At 32.7% G+C, this 15,959-nt stretch overlaps 1 protein-coding gene across 1 annotated transcript in view; it reads right to left on the bottom strand.

Moving 5' to 3' along the window:
- LOC111062214 (sestrin homolog) overlaps positions 1 to 12,509 on the bottom strand; it is a 145,901-nt gene extending 133,392 nt beyond the window's left edge. Inside the window, exons 1-2 of the mRNA XM_039420453.1 lie at positions 12,371 to 12,509; positions 10,119 to 10,148 (exon numbers count right to left, since the gene is read on the bottom strand). The gene's annotated coding sequence lies outside the window, so the exon portion shown is untranslated. The remainder of the gene's footprint in view (positions 1 to 10,118; positions 10,149 to 12,370) is intronic.
- Between the last annotated feature and the right edge of the window lie 3,450 nt (positions 12,510 to 15,959).

The raw sequence follows: 15,959 nt of genomic DNA on the forward strand, positions 1-15,959 counted from the left end.
ATTATTTTTCAAAAACATCTTCAAAATCCATGCAGCAGTCGACTCAGCCATACATAGCGTTCAGGTAATTTTCGTTCCTTGTCTTTCCATGTCTTTCCATGTTTTGGAGCTTCCTTTTGCAAATATGTAAATTGGCTTTGCAGCAAAAACACACACACACACACACACAACTTACTATCATGTACAACACATATCCTGTTCTGTAATCTCGATAGAATGTATGGGATACCTATGCTAGCCAGCTCATATTGAGCCTCTGACCTTCCACACGTAAATTGGACGTATGGACGTTTTCGCTGGACACGAGCGCTTTCCTAAACTGTGTTCGTGCAGTTTGGTAAATACAGATGCACATGCAAACACTTCCGGCCGACTTGCATGACAGTGTACACACACAAAATACCTATACTACCGTACTGTGCAGGATTCTATATCAACCTGGTACGATTGTTTTCCGGCTAATTTTGCTTTTATACCTATACATATTTGTCATGCACGACAATTATGCGCACGACTTTTGTACAGGTGATTGACATTGTGACCAGTGCGTGATAGTCCATGCAATCCGTGATCTATTCAATGCATCACGCCTCTAGGCTGGATTCTAGCTGTACTGGATGTCATAGCGCAACGGAAATGACCCATAAAAGTTTGTTTTTGAATTTGTATAGAATAGAGCTGTTAAAGCCGTCCACTCCCAGCTTCTATTCAAAACTTATTCAATTCACGATTCAATTTCAAATGTTAATTTTGCTGTTCTGAGAAATTTTGTACAATAGTCTCCTATAGTATTCTCTCCTACGTCTCCTGTGTTTGAACAACCGTGGAAACATAAAAAATAAAAAAGTGTTTTCACTCATAAATGAATTTATACCAAACTAGCCGTCAGGCTCGCTTCGCTCGCCATATCCGTCAAGCCAGGGGGCTCCGCCCCCTGGACTCCCGACTGGATCGTCCAAGAGTGAGATCAGCAGGCTCGCTTCGCTCGCCTGCATTTTCCATTTGAGCATTTTTATATGTTAGGACAATTCAGTCGGGGAACCAGACTAAACGTCTGGCTAAACGGATATGGCGAGCGAAGCGAGCCTGAAGGCTAGAAATATTATATTCCCAGGATTGAAGTAGCAGTGCCCAATCAATTTTTCCGCGATAAATGCATTCAAATCTTCAACTTGGTGCCAACCTAACAAAGTCAACTCACCTTAATGCCAACCTGACAAAATTATTATAGCCCAGTCAATGAAGGTCCAAAAAAGCAGTTTCGATCCGAAAATTAAATAAAAGCTGAATTTCCCACCATCGATAGAACCCTCCCAGAGGGTCATTCTCCCAAAAGTCCCAAAAAATCCCCTTGGAGCTTTCCGCCCCAACCCCCTAAAACATGAAAAATGCAGGTAAACACGGGAAATCAATTATCTCTGTAACCATTGATCGGAAACAGATCTATTATATGCCATTCAATTAGTTACATTATGGACTACAATATTAGTTATATTCATTTTTTCAATAAAATTAACAGTTTTCTTGATAAAATGATATATATGTAAAAATTGAGGGGTTTGTGATTTGATTTTTTTGTTTTCTCCGATTAACCTCGGAACAAGTAGTTTTAAAGAAAAATGAGCCAAATAATTAATGTAGCCACTCTCATTGCAAATCCATTGGTGTATATTGTTATGTATTTGCGATTCAATTTGACGCTGTGGAAGGGGAAACAGTCGACGCGGAACGGCGCGGCTGACTCTCTTAGCCATAGTAAACAGCAAACTGGAAATCAATTATCTCTGTAACCATTAATCGGAAAAAAATCTATTATATGTCATTCGATTCGTTACATTATAGACTAAAATATTAGTCGTATTCATTTCCTCAATAAATCAAACAGTTTCCATGATAAAATAATATATACATAAAAATGTAGGGGTTTTTCGATTTGATTTTTGTTTTCTCCGATTAACTTCGAAGCAAATAATCTAAAGAAAATTAGACAAATAATTAATGTAGCCACATTCATTGCGAATCCATTGATGTATATTGCTATTCATTTGCGATTCGATTTGACGCTGTGGAAGGGGAAACAGTCGACGCGGTATGGCGTGGCTGACTCTCTTCACCATAATAAACAGTAAAATACGACAGTAGTAGGCCTACTGCTTTCTAAGTTGCATCTTATTCACACCATGGCGCTCGAAACAATCAATTTTGTCTATTGTTTTGACATGCGTAGAAACTAATTTTTCACATTTTAATTCTCTAAATTCTCTAAAATCATTTTGTTGTTATAGATGTGCTAAATCATGCATTCTATGACAGACAAAGATATTGTTTGCAACCGATAAAATATTCATACTATTACATAATATAATACATATTTAAAATATGTGTGTATGATTATAATTCTATGCTAAAATTTATCATAAGTTTTGTCAAAAACTGAGATAAATCATAGATTACAATAGTGTTAACAGTGGCAATTTCCTGAAAAATCATAGCGTGCAGTCTTAGCTGTTCTCTACAGTTAATATTCTTCAAGCCAGGTTGATAATATACCTTCAGTTGAGCCAAATATATATGACGGCTGAGGCATAAAAGAAAATATACATTGGGATAGTTGAGTCGAAACTTTCTATGATTCTCTCTGTAAAGTAACTTATCTTGCGTTCTTACTAGTTGAATCTAGATTATTTAGACAGTTCAATATGAAAATTCAGTAGATTCCAAAGATGAAAGCCATGCAAAAATACAAATTAAGGAAGAGTAAGCATGCATAAAAGGTAGGAAAATCATGAAAGTGTTTCACATTTAACCACAAAGTACCCTACCGTATAAGATTAATTGAAAGACGATTCATCATCTTCTATTATTTTTGTTAACACATCGATTTTTCACCTCCACTCGCATCTTGTCATTCACTATACAAGGTTGGCAGAAGCTTTTCTTTATGTCGATTAATGTTGATTGAAATTGATTTTGATTAGGGCACCAAAAGGATAGATCATTTTCTATTTGAAGCATTCAAATTGAATCTATTTACAGATTTAGTTGGGTGAAGCTATTTGAAAAATGTACCTGATTATCAATTCCATGGTTTTTATACCATTCTAGTTCATTGTGATCATTGAAGGGTTGAAGTGATGAGTTAGTTCAAGTGAATTCTAGTACACAAGTATATTGTGCTTATGATGGGCTCTTCTTTATTTTCTATCGATGTTTTTCTCCAGTAGAGAAAATTAAAAAATGTTGGTTCCACATTTTATAAGCTTTATAAATAATATAAATTTGATAAGTCCAATATCAAATTAATCGATGTTGACTTTCATTGTATCGCTTTGTATCAATGTTACTTGCACTGTTTGCAATTCATCACTATTCTCTCAAGAATTAGTTTTTTATGAATTTCATGATATGAAAATTGAAATTCAAATGCTTTTTGGATGACGTTCACATTCCACTGGTTTTTTTCAATAATTGTTACGTTGAAGAGTGAGGCAAGTCAATCCATTTGGAAGTAAAAGGAAATCACAGTGCGATTTGAACAGTGGATAATAACTTTGGAATTCAGTTGCTCAATTCATTACGGCTTGATACTATCATTTATAATTATAGTTGATCAGAAATATGGATTGTCTATAATGTTTATATTTCAGTTTGACAATCTTCTATCACAGTCTCGCTTTCATTCATAAACATGATAATCCTAAATACGTTGGTTACCTTAAAGATGTAGCTTATCTTACGTCGAACAATGTACAATATAAACAATTTTCATTGAATTACTATTATGATAATCATTGGAATTTCTGCCTGTGATTGAGAAAAAGTCATTTTATGAGCCTTGAAATTCATACCTAGAAAAAGTTGCATTATTACTAGAAATTTTGTTATTTTTACTATTTATTATAGGTACTGTACATTGATTTCTGTGATTATAGAGATCAACTACTTTATTCTGAATCAGGATAAGGATAAATAGGGAAATTGTGAGATGGGGATAACATCCATAGTTACATAGCATCAATTTGAAAGCTCTGATAATAATGATTTGAACGGAACTGCGATTCTGGCTTGGTATTGCCTCTTCATGTTCAGTGAGAATAGTAAGCTTCAGAATAATTCTTTCTCACTATATGTGATAATATTTGGTAACATTTGTTAATATTTGAACCGAATGTGCAACAAATTGATCCACTTTCAGCTTGAAATTTTTTTTGTTTTTTTGTTCTTGAAAATAAATTTTGAATCTTAATTTTTCACAAAATAAGGATAAGATGAAGGAGTCGGACACATAATATATCATGAAACTTTGATGAAAAACATCAATATCTGAAACTAGAGTTATCAAATTGTGTTACCTCTGACTCGTATGGAGAAGGCACACTACAAATTAATATAATAAATTCTGTGAGAAAACAACGAAATCCTGATTTTTATCATGAGCATGGTTAAATCAAGAAAATTGTAATATTTTTTAAGAGTATTGAAAAGTGAAAATCCATATACAGCGCATGTCAAAACAATAGACAAAATTGATTGTTTCGAGTGCCATACTGTATTATTCTGTTTACTATGGTGAAGGGAGTCAGCCGCGTCGGCTGTTTCCCCTTCCACAGCGTCAACTTGAATCGCAAATACATAACAATATACATAAAAGGATTCGCAATGAATGTGGCTACAATAATTATTCGTCACATTGTTCTTTAAAACTACTTGCTTCGAAGTTAATCGGAGAAAACAAAAAAATCAAATCGAAAAACCCCTAAATTTTTACATTATATTATTTTATTAAGGAAACTGTTCGATTTATTGAGGAAATTAATTCGAATAAAATTGTAGTCCTTAATTTAACGAATCGAATGGCATATGATAGATTTTTTTCCGATTAATGTTTACAGAGATAATTGAATTCCAGTTTGCTGTTTACTATGGCTAAGAGAGTCAGCCGCGCCGTTCCGCGTTGACTGTTTCCCCTTCCACGGCGTCAAATCGAATCTCAAATACATAACAATATACATCAATGGATTTGCAATAAGAGTGGCTACATTAATTATTCGGCTCATTTTTCTTTAAAACTACTTGCTTCGAAGTTAATCGAAGAAAACAAAAAAATCAAATCGCAAACCCCCTAAATTTTTACATATATATTAATTTATCAAGAAAACTGTTAATTTTATTGAAAAAATGAATAAAACTAATATTGTAGTACATAATGTAACTAATCGAATGGCATATGATAGAGCTGTTTCCGATCAATGGGTACAGAGATAATTGATTTTCCGTGATTACCTGCATTTTTCAACTTTGAGGGGTGCTAGGGGGGAAAGCTCCAAGGGGATTTCTTGGGACTTTTGTGAGAATGACCCTCTGGGAGGGTTCTATCGATGGTAGAAGATTCAGCTTTTATTTAATTTTCGGATCGAAAAAACCTTTATTGACTGGGCTATTAATTTAGTTGCCAGTTAACAACTGTTTCGAAGAGGTACTCTATCTAGATTATAGTTCTATAGTAACATATGATATGGAAATTTCAATTATAATTAAGATATTGGGAGAAGAAGAATATACATGCTAAAAGACGAACTTTAAACCCTTAAAAACAACCCTTAGAGTTAAGATATTGCCAAAAGATTTCTTAGTGCGCCTCTAAAGGGCCAACTGAACATACCTACCAAATTTGAACGTTTTTGGTCCGGTAGATTTTTAGTACTGCGAGTGAGTGAGTGAGTGAGTGAATGAGTGAGTGAGTGAGTGAGTCAGTCAGTCAGTGAGTGAGTGCCATTTCGCTTTTATATATATAGATAAGCAAGAAAATTCAGGCATCTCATATTGAGAATGTACAGAAAAAAGGATGGATTTCCAATCAATATATTTATCTATGATTGACTCTATTTATCAACTAACTTAGAGCTCAATACCGTTTATGTAAGATCTTATAAGACAAACAAATAAAACATCCTTAAAGTTTTGTATCGTGCAGAAGCCTTGGTAACTAAATTTTTAGATTACATTAAGTTACAGTGAGAGGGAAGTGGGAGACCATTATACAGGTGGCATTGAATTGGTTGTAAAGAATATGAAGAGTGCTTGATGATAAAGTAAAGGAGTAAAATATCCTCTGAAAGGCAAGCAATTGAAATGGTCGATAAAATAACAAAAGGAGAATTACTTGAACACCTTATACAAACAGCCTTATACAAACACGGAAGGGTATAGCCTTCCAGCTAATGCAGATAAAAGGCGAGAAGAGAAGCTTATCTATGGCTGAGCTGATGATTACTATTATTCAATCTGTGGTTTATGCCAGAACAGTTTTCTCTGTTTAAATGTTGAACTGTTTCCAATACTTGAGGTTGTTTGAGATAATTGTTTCCATGTTCTTGACTTGAATAATGCACTTAAATCCCAAGAAGGATCTTAGTAGTAGTGCAGCACTGATATCATGATATGATTCTATCAACAATAATTATACCTTTTTTTCAATGCTATTTTTTTCTATGTTGATTGTCATTGAAACTAGTCTCAGAGACTAACTATTAAGATTCATTTCAATATCTGTAATGATATAAATTATAGTAATATTTTGCAGCTAAAATAAAGCGACTTCCTTAAGCGAGTAGATTCATACAAATCTTGAAAACTGAAATTATAAGGATACCTTACCAGAAATACAAGAAAAATATGAAATGAAAATCCAATACCGAAACCGAACTGTAAAAGTTTCCTTGTCCGGAAGCAAAGAAGAAAATTCATAATAGATCCAACAGATTTAGTTTTCCAAAGCAGAAACATACTTAAAGCAATATTAATTGAGTGAGAATACATACAATTCCAAAAAATATTCAGAAGAATTCTACAATATTGACAGCAAAATTTGTAAGTATAATTTACAACAGATGATAATATATTCTTGTGTTGATGATATAGTAGATGAATTCCACACTGTAAAAAAATATTTGTTCCAACCGGGATGTCCGCGTTATAATGGCGGTGTTTGATTGACATTGTTGTTACTATCCTTGTCTATCATTCGACAAAGCAGATAGCGCTATCCTTTTCTAGCTCCGCAACTTTGCTACATCGTTTTCTAACAATGTAGAAATATAATTGATTATTAAAATATTCAATCCCAATAATCAAAATGTATTATTTAATCATCGAATCATATATTTTCTTGACGAATAAAATATAATTGATTATTTTGAACAAGATTAAACAGTTAATGTTACATCAGATGTACTGGTATCAACTATCCTCTATTGGAGGCAGAGAATCGGCAACCCTGTTCTCCTATCCTTCTCCACTGCCATTATAAAGTGGGCCTCACTATAGGGATATCTCCTACCATCTCGATACACATTAAAAGTGATAACAGCATTCTATTTCAAGAATAGAATATGGAACAAGTCTTGTTTTTGGCAATTATCTACTAGCTGTTGATTGTTTACGACTTTTCCATCAGTTCTAAATCAAATATTATTTTTGAATGTTTACTGTTGACTGTTGAATCCCATAAACAAATCAATGCAAGTAAACTTCTTCTTGGCTTGGCAATATGAAAATTTGAGTAAAATTACTTTTAGAAGATGGCCATTGAATGTTATTCTATGATAAACTATGATAGTTATTCTATGATAAACTGAGGAACATTTATTTACATGATAACCTTATTCATACAATACCATATCATTCATAATTGAAAACATACATGATAGATGAAACAATAGAGAAAAGGTAGTTATACGATTATGGTACCATATTATGTACTCTTATTATCATGCTATCAAAATTCTTACACCCTATTGCACAAAAGTCTGTTAACTTTTAATCCAGATTAAAAGTTACGAGAACCAATCAGAGAAGCCTTCTTCTCTGAAAACCCTCCACTGATTGGTACTCATGAAGTTGAATCATGATTAAGATGTTAGAGGCTGTAAAAATGTAAGAGGTTGCACAAAAGCCCGTTACATTTTAATCATGATTTATTTCCATGAGAGCCAATCAGAGAAGGTTTTTCTGAGAAGAAGGCTTCTCTGATTGGTTCTCGAGGCTTTAAATCTGGATTGAAAGTTAACAGGCTTTTGTCCAATCAGACCTTAGGTACACTTATGATGCTACCGTATCTTCTCTCTATGATGATATGTTACTCAATAAAATAATATGATTGATACTCAATATGATGATACTCAGTTTTGGGCTAGGCCTATGTTGGTCCTTGCCCAACATCCTTGAGGGAGATCCAAGAAGTCCTTGGATCAAATCAAATTTGATTTGTGATGAAATGTGAATAAAAATAAATACATAAATAGATAGATAAATAAATAAAAGTTTCAAAAACCAATATTCGACAGACAAAAACACAAACATATTCTCAATTCAACCAACTCAACTCCATCAAGCCACATACATACTTAAATTATTGATGCTTTATGGTGAAGCTGAGCAGACGACTCTATACCACATTATAGCATTTTTGTTAATAGCTCAATTAAACGTAATAAAGAAGCAGCATTTTCAAAACAACAAACGAGTGATGGCTGATTGTGTGGATTTATTAAGCAAGTTCCGGTACTCTGCTGGACGATTCGAGCAGTGAGCACATTCAAAACACGTGCGCAAAGGAAAAATGAATACTAATGTGAGAGAGCTTGCACGAAGAGGTGAAGGGGGTGTTGACGATAAAGTAGGGCGGGGGGTGGGCTGATGAAGACATGCTCCGAACTCAAAACAGCACCACGTTTATCCTAACCAAACAGACCTATACAGATATACAAATTAATAGCATCTGCTCCAAAAACTGTGTGTTTACTTCCTCTAATGGGTCATTTGTTTGCGAAATAGCAGGCCTATACGTACTGACGTTACATATTCACTCTTGTTTATATTACCGAATCTATTTATAAATTGAAAAGGTGAACTGAACCACTGAACGGAAGTAATAAATTGGCCGAATTGGCATTTTTTTAAAAAGATTGCGTAATGTGACAGAACCAGTATGCCAGATGATACTTTTAGTTGTAGATTGAACAGTTCTATGAATTAAGTAGTACCATAGAAAAAAAAATAGCTTAATATCTATCTTTTCTCTATGGTCATAGTACCTACTATGCATTCTGAAGAATAAGTAGAGGAATAAATATTCCTTGTCTTAAATTTGGTCAAGTATTGAACAAGTATTTTTACTCTTTAAAAATATTCACCTATAAATAGAATGCCATAGTAGTATAGTAGGCTACCTACTATGCATTCTTAAAGAATAATTAGATGAATGAATGTAGATTTTTCCAACTAATAGTTGAACCACAACCAGTACCTAATAAAATACAGAGAAAGGGAGAATCAAGTAACCACCACATTTTTCAAGGAGAACGAACTTGGCCGGCACTTGAGAACTTGGCAGGCAAACAAATTGATATACAATTTAAAATAGTAGTACCACACTTTTCTCGATTAAATTTGTGAAAGTAGGTACAGAAATAGGTGAGTTTGAAATCAATTATTCAGAAAATGAGATATCACGATGTGCATTATTAATTTGTTCAAGTATTGTACAAGTATTTTTACTCTTTAAAAATATTCACCTATTAAAATATTATATTCACTTATTAAATAAATATTAAAATATTTACATCTTATGTGGTGGTGACACACCGTGTCTTAATTTGTTCAAGTATTGAACAAGTATTTTTACTCTTTAAAAATATTCACCTATTAAAATATTATATTCACTTATTAGATAAATATTAAAATATTTACATCTTATGTGGTGACACACCGTGTTCTGATTTTATTCAATGCTTACACTAGGCTAATAGAGCTTATTTTATTTGATTCAGTAGATAGTACAGCTCAGATTGAAGGTTATGGTACTCGTTCTTTGATAAAAAGTAAGCCAATATCCTTTGATATATAATTTTTCAAAATAAATTGAATATAAATACTTATCATGAGAGATGATATTTGAGTTCCTTTTCTTACAAGAAGTAATGAAATTTTACAAATTTCGTGGGAGATTAGAACTTATGAACATATAACATACGAGAGTTCACAGCATAGATGAACGTTCTTGTTCTAGACAAGGGGAATAACAGTACATTACTTCAAGTAGAAAGGGAAGTACTAACCTTTTCATCTGTTGATCCCACATCTGGTAACTGGAAAGAGAAAACAAAATAATACATTAATACAGAAAATTATTTATAGATAACAATGGAATCACTTTGTAGATTAATTTATACCTTTATTGAGAAAAACATTTTGAAATTATTCATGATTCTAATCGATGTGGTCAACAATCACAGAATTGGATTATATGATGTCCTATGATTCAATAATAACAGGACTCTACTAGAAACACATTAAAAACACGTTTTGACAATATTCAATTGAATTTAAAATTAAAACTACATCATTATTAAAAATACTAGTCTGAACACAAACTGAATTACCGTAACTGATTTTATAGTTTGGCTACAAATAGGAAACAATGAATCTCAGCAAAAGAGAGACCTACTTCCAATATTGCAGATTTCAGTATATAAGCTCTTGAAAAAGACAAAAGTAATGAGAAATGCACCTTGTTAGATTTGTAAAATAATCTGCCTTGAATTTCATAGGCTACATCGTCCAGACTAGAGCCAAGATTGAGGATCTATATATGATGTGGAGATCGATTTGTGAAGAATGAGTTATTAGGGGAAGGAGAAAAAAAACTCAAAAACGAGAAAAAAGGGAAGGCATTATTACTAAATGCCACTACCCTAAATCAGTTAAGTGTAGTAGAGCAGGGGAGAAGGGAGCAATTATTAATTTTAAATATTATTCAGCCATGAATGTTAGTATAGAAGTTGAAACATCCATAAAAGAAGATTATGCAAATATACAAGAATCTAATTATACTAATTGAAAAATATAACATGAACAACGAGCTATAGAGTTCGCTCTTGTAGACGATCGTTATCATTATAATCTGAACATATTTTTTAGCTGCTCTTTTTATTTCGAGTGTGCTTGTTCTATACAGGATGAACAAGTGCCGCATTTGGATTATCAACATTTCAAAACCATTATAATGGGTTGAAACAATATTGAAAATAACATGTAAGATGGGGCATACAAATAGCGAAAGCATATGGGGCCTAATATAGTCAAATGTAAAACCATACGTCATAAAAGGATATTATTAGATACTTTATAGTCCAAAAAAATTTATACAATTATAATCATAGCACGAGTCTTACAAGTAATCAAATCTTTGTTAAAAGTTGGTTATATATATGTATGCGACTCTATGATCATACATTATGAATATGTAATGGGGCCCTAAAAACTTATAAAGTGCACACCCTATGATTATACTGTTCCTGATATTAATAGGCCTTACTGTATCTATAAAATTGGGAATTTAAAATTGAAAATCAACATTTTAATAATCATTTTAAATTTAGACAGAGAATTTCCAAAAATATCTGGTAGGCAAGAATTTATCAAGAATACTGCATCAAACAATATTTCTGTTTTTTATCATGGGGCAGGAGACAGAATTAATCATTTTTCTTAACATACAAATAACTTAGTTTATTTGTTGATAAATAGGTACCTATATTATTATCAAGTTCAGTATAGTATACGATATTATTCATTAATTCATAACTTAGTTCATGAATTCGTAACTTAGTTTAGTTGTTAATAAATACCTATATTATCATCAAGTTCAGTATAGTATACGATACTATCCATTAATTCACAACCAACTTAGTTTATGAATTCGTAACTTAGTTTAGTTGTTAATAAATACCTATATTATTATCAAGTTCAGTATAGTTTATGAATTCGTAACTTAGTTTAGTTGTTAATAAATACCTATATTATTATCAAGTTCAATATAGTATACGATACTATTCATTAATTCATCCTTGATAAATTTCTACCTATCAGATCTATATTATAATCAGAATGTATTGAAAAGTTGTTCCACTGTTACAATAATCATTGTTATATATTGCATGATCATATTTGGTGTGATGTAATCTTTTTCATTAATTTGTAATGAATCATATTATATATGCATGTTATATCAAATAATAAAGTATATTTTAAATGGTTTCATAGCCTACATTTCTCAATCTAATTTATCTTTCTGTAAGCACTCCTTCAGATGTTTTTTGAGTGGTGGTTCGTCAATAACCCTTGTCAATTGGTTTAAATATTGGACATAATCAGTTACAAATAGCAAGCAATCATGATAATTTATGTAATAGAATGGTGAAACATAACTTACTTTTGACTAACCCCAAATAATGCATAATTAACAATAAACAGTGATCAATTAATGTAAAACTAGACCAAGTGAAATAAAATAATATAGCCTACTTGCCTCCTAAACAAGTATACCAGAGGGTTTCACACAAAAAATTTATGGATTGTAATCCATCATGAGTGAATACCGGTACTTATAAGCGGTAGGCCTGTTGGTTGGTAAGTTGGTAACCGCAATCTCAGTGGGTGACATTGACACTCAATTGTCAAGGAGACATTTGGTTATAGTAGGGAGCATCTTGAAAGCTTTTCATCTTGTCCCTGGCTGGCGCATCGAGCAAATATTATTCATTGACGACAGAACTGAAAACGCCATCTAGCGCATGAAGCACAAACTAGTTTGAAATTTTACTTGAGAGCTATGTGCAGTACTATTTGATGACAAAAAAGATAAACTAATGGCAGTACATAAATTATAATTCTACCTAACCTAACCAGTTCTAAATGTTGATGTGGGTGAGAAATTTTGCCTTAAAATCTCAAAAAGAAACAGCTATGACAGAAAAGAGCTGAGTGGATACAGTTAATACTAATAATTATGAATATAGCAGGTATAGTTAAGAGGTGATATACAGTAAAAATAATAAAATTTAACTGTCTTCAGAAATGATGTGGAACTTTTCTATTGAGGTGAAAAAGTGATTAAACAAATATTGTAAAATTCACAAAAAATAATTTTATGGATTTGAAAATATTTGTGTAATCATTTTTTCACCTCAAAAATAATAAGCTCAGCCCATATAGTGTCGTTGAAGAGATTGCGAATGACAATGGATTGGTTTTATACCAATCTATATAACTAAAAATCGAGCCTCAAATTTTGACATTCAATTACTTTTTTATGTGTGCACCAAATTTGATGTTTTTTGTTTAGTTGTGTTTGTTATGCTTCCTTATGGAAGAAGATTTGTGAGCTGGCTAGACACAGAAATAAAGATCAGCTGTTAATCATTGCGTCATCCAACAGCATTCGGTAGATCTGTTCTTCTATTTTTTTCTTTCTACTGATTCACAAAATTTTAATTCTAATAATAATGCCGCGGTGCAAATGATGTCTAAACTTGGGTCGTAGAACTCGAAATGCTGTAAATTTAGAATATGCACGGGAAAATCAGCAGCAAGGAGATATGCCGTTCGATATTCATATAAATAGAAATAATAAAAAACATAACAATACTACAATAATATTCACTGTTGTCTATGTTATTTTTATAAATATTTCTCAGTTTACATTGAACATTTTTCTTGGTAATTTGAGCAAAAGTCTAAATTTCTGAATCGTGTTTCAGTAATTTTAGCTGGATGAAACAAACTTAGGTACGATTCTTCCCGCTAGGTCGCGCGCTTGTCGGTTCAGCCATATTGTTGTGTTTTTGCAGCTCGGTTCAGCTAACAAGCTGCTGGCGTGTATGTTGAATGTGAATTTTTTGTTCTATCTGTATTTTTTCTGATTCTTGAATGAATAAAAATGAGAATTTTGGCTGAGAATTTTCAACTTCAATTGGATTATTAATTTTTAAATGAATTAAGATTGTTATTAATAACAGCATCACACACACAAACATTTGATGGATTTCAGCCATCATTTTACCCATAATTATTCATTTTTCATATTCAATGGTAACTGTAGGAAAAGTTTAATGTGAAATACGCGAGCAAAGTTCCTCTGCTGCACTCAAGAAGCCATTCCGCCCTCGCCTACGGCGTAAACGTTTCTTTCGGTGCAGCAAACTGTCACTTTGCGCACTAGTTGCACAAATAACTATTTTATGTGTGCACCGAATTTGATGTTTTTTTGTTTAGTTGTGTTTGTTATGTTCAGGAGCTTCCTTATGGAAGAAGATTTGTGAGCTGGTTACACACAGAAATAAAAATCAGCTGTTAATCATTGCGTCATCCAACAGCCTTCGGTAGATCTGTTTCTATTTCTAGTTCTATTTTTTTCTTTCTACTGATTCACAAAATTTTAGTTCTAATAATAATGCCGCGGTGCAAATTATGTCCAATTTTGGGTCGTAGAACTCGAAATGCTGTAAATTTAGAATATGCACGGGAAAATCAGCAGCAAGGAAATATGCCATTCAATTTTCCAACTATATCTAAAAATACAAACTGCTTTACAACTAACTAAGCGGTACCTGGTCGTGGGTTCGAATCCCGCTGTAGGCATGGACGTTTGGATCATCTCATCTAATCACCCACTCACAAGTTAGTTATAATATCATATATGAGCATCATCCGCAATTATTATTATTATTATTGTCATTTGTTACGTGAAGCCACAAATCTGAGCAGAGCTCAAGTGGCATGTAACATGTCATCAACATTTTGCAAAGTGTATGCATCTGTATCAACTCAAAGTATGAAGGCACCACAACATTCCTCCATTGTATATGGACACGCTTCCACAAGTACATTAGTAATTGAAGACAAGAAAAGCCTATGACTACCACATAACCGTATTCTTTCAGGTAGACAATTGAAGAGCTTCAGTCCCGAATAATATGGTCCTTTTTCCAAAAGTGTCAGTCTGTGAGCGGGGTACTGATATACAGCTGAACTCTTTGCTCTTGTGCTATAGCCATGGCAAACTACATTTCCTTCAAATCTCTCTGAATTTCTGAAGACAAAATTTACAGTCTCAAGGAAGTGCAGTGCTGGGACCGTGAGAAACCTGTATTTTCTAAAAATGGCTTACATGAATTGGATGGCCGCAAGCCCTCCAAAACACGAACAGCTTTCTTTTGCATCTTAAATATTTTATATAAATTATTTTTACTATTCCCCCAAAGAAGATGCTGTAGCGTATTAGGGCTAAAAAATATCCAGGATACACTTTCTGAGCTGTCTTTATAGTGGATGCAGTCCTCACAGTTCTCAGTGCAAAAAGTGCATGATAGAGCTGTTTTATAAGTTTTTTCCAAGTGTTTATCCCAATGAAAAATGAAAAAAAATCAGAAGTGCTCGGTTAAAAATATGGAAAGAAGAACAAAGCACAGTTTCTAGCGTAGAAACTGAATTAAGATTTTTTATTATAATTAAGTGAGAAAATTTTCACAAAGTTTTTCTTTCTTTTGGTTTGTATAAGGAGAATTACCAGGGAGACCTGACCCCTGGACCCCTCTGCCGTTTGCCAACAGCTGCAAAAAAGACAACATTCTAAAGATGGAACTATTCAGTGTTGTATGGCAGAGAGAACCTAGAGTCCTATCTCCGCCCTTATGAAGGCATATAATCAATCAATTATAGCTAAAGGCTCAAGAAATGAATATCAATTAATACAGTACTACCGTGGTATCGTACATGTAAATTAATTGTTGCTCTAGTAAAGAAACAATTATTAATTTAAAAAAAAATAGAAAAAACTACAGCTACCGGTACTTGAAACAATGATAATTACTACTTCAAAAATCAATTAAATTTTCTTCATAAAAATAAATCTTTTGATCATGCACACTACCGGATTTATTTATTCATTCGATCAAACACTACAATATTGGATAGAAAAACAGGCTCTAGTCCAAACCTTCTTCTCATCCTTAACTTAGTTTATTAAATTTGGCATTATGTAACTTGGTGCTATTCATAGAAAAATAGAAACCGAATTAAAAGAGAGTATTATATCCTTTTTGGTAGTACTATAACAC

The sequence above is a fragment of the Nilaparvata lugens genome, chromosome 2 (genome assembly GCF_014356525.2).
Source record: "Nilaparvata lugens isolate BPH chromosome 2, ASM1435652v1, whole genome shotgun sequence".
In the NCBI taxonomy this organism is placed as follows: Eukaryota; Metazoa; Arthropoda; class Insecta; order Hemiptera; family Delphacidae; genus Nilaparvata; species Nilaparvata lugens.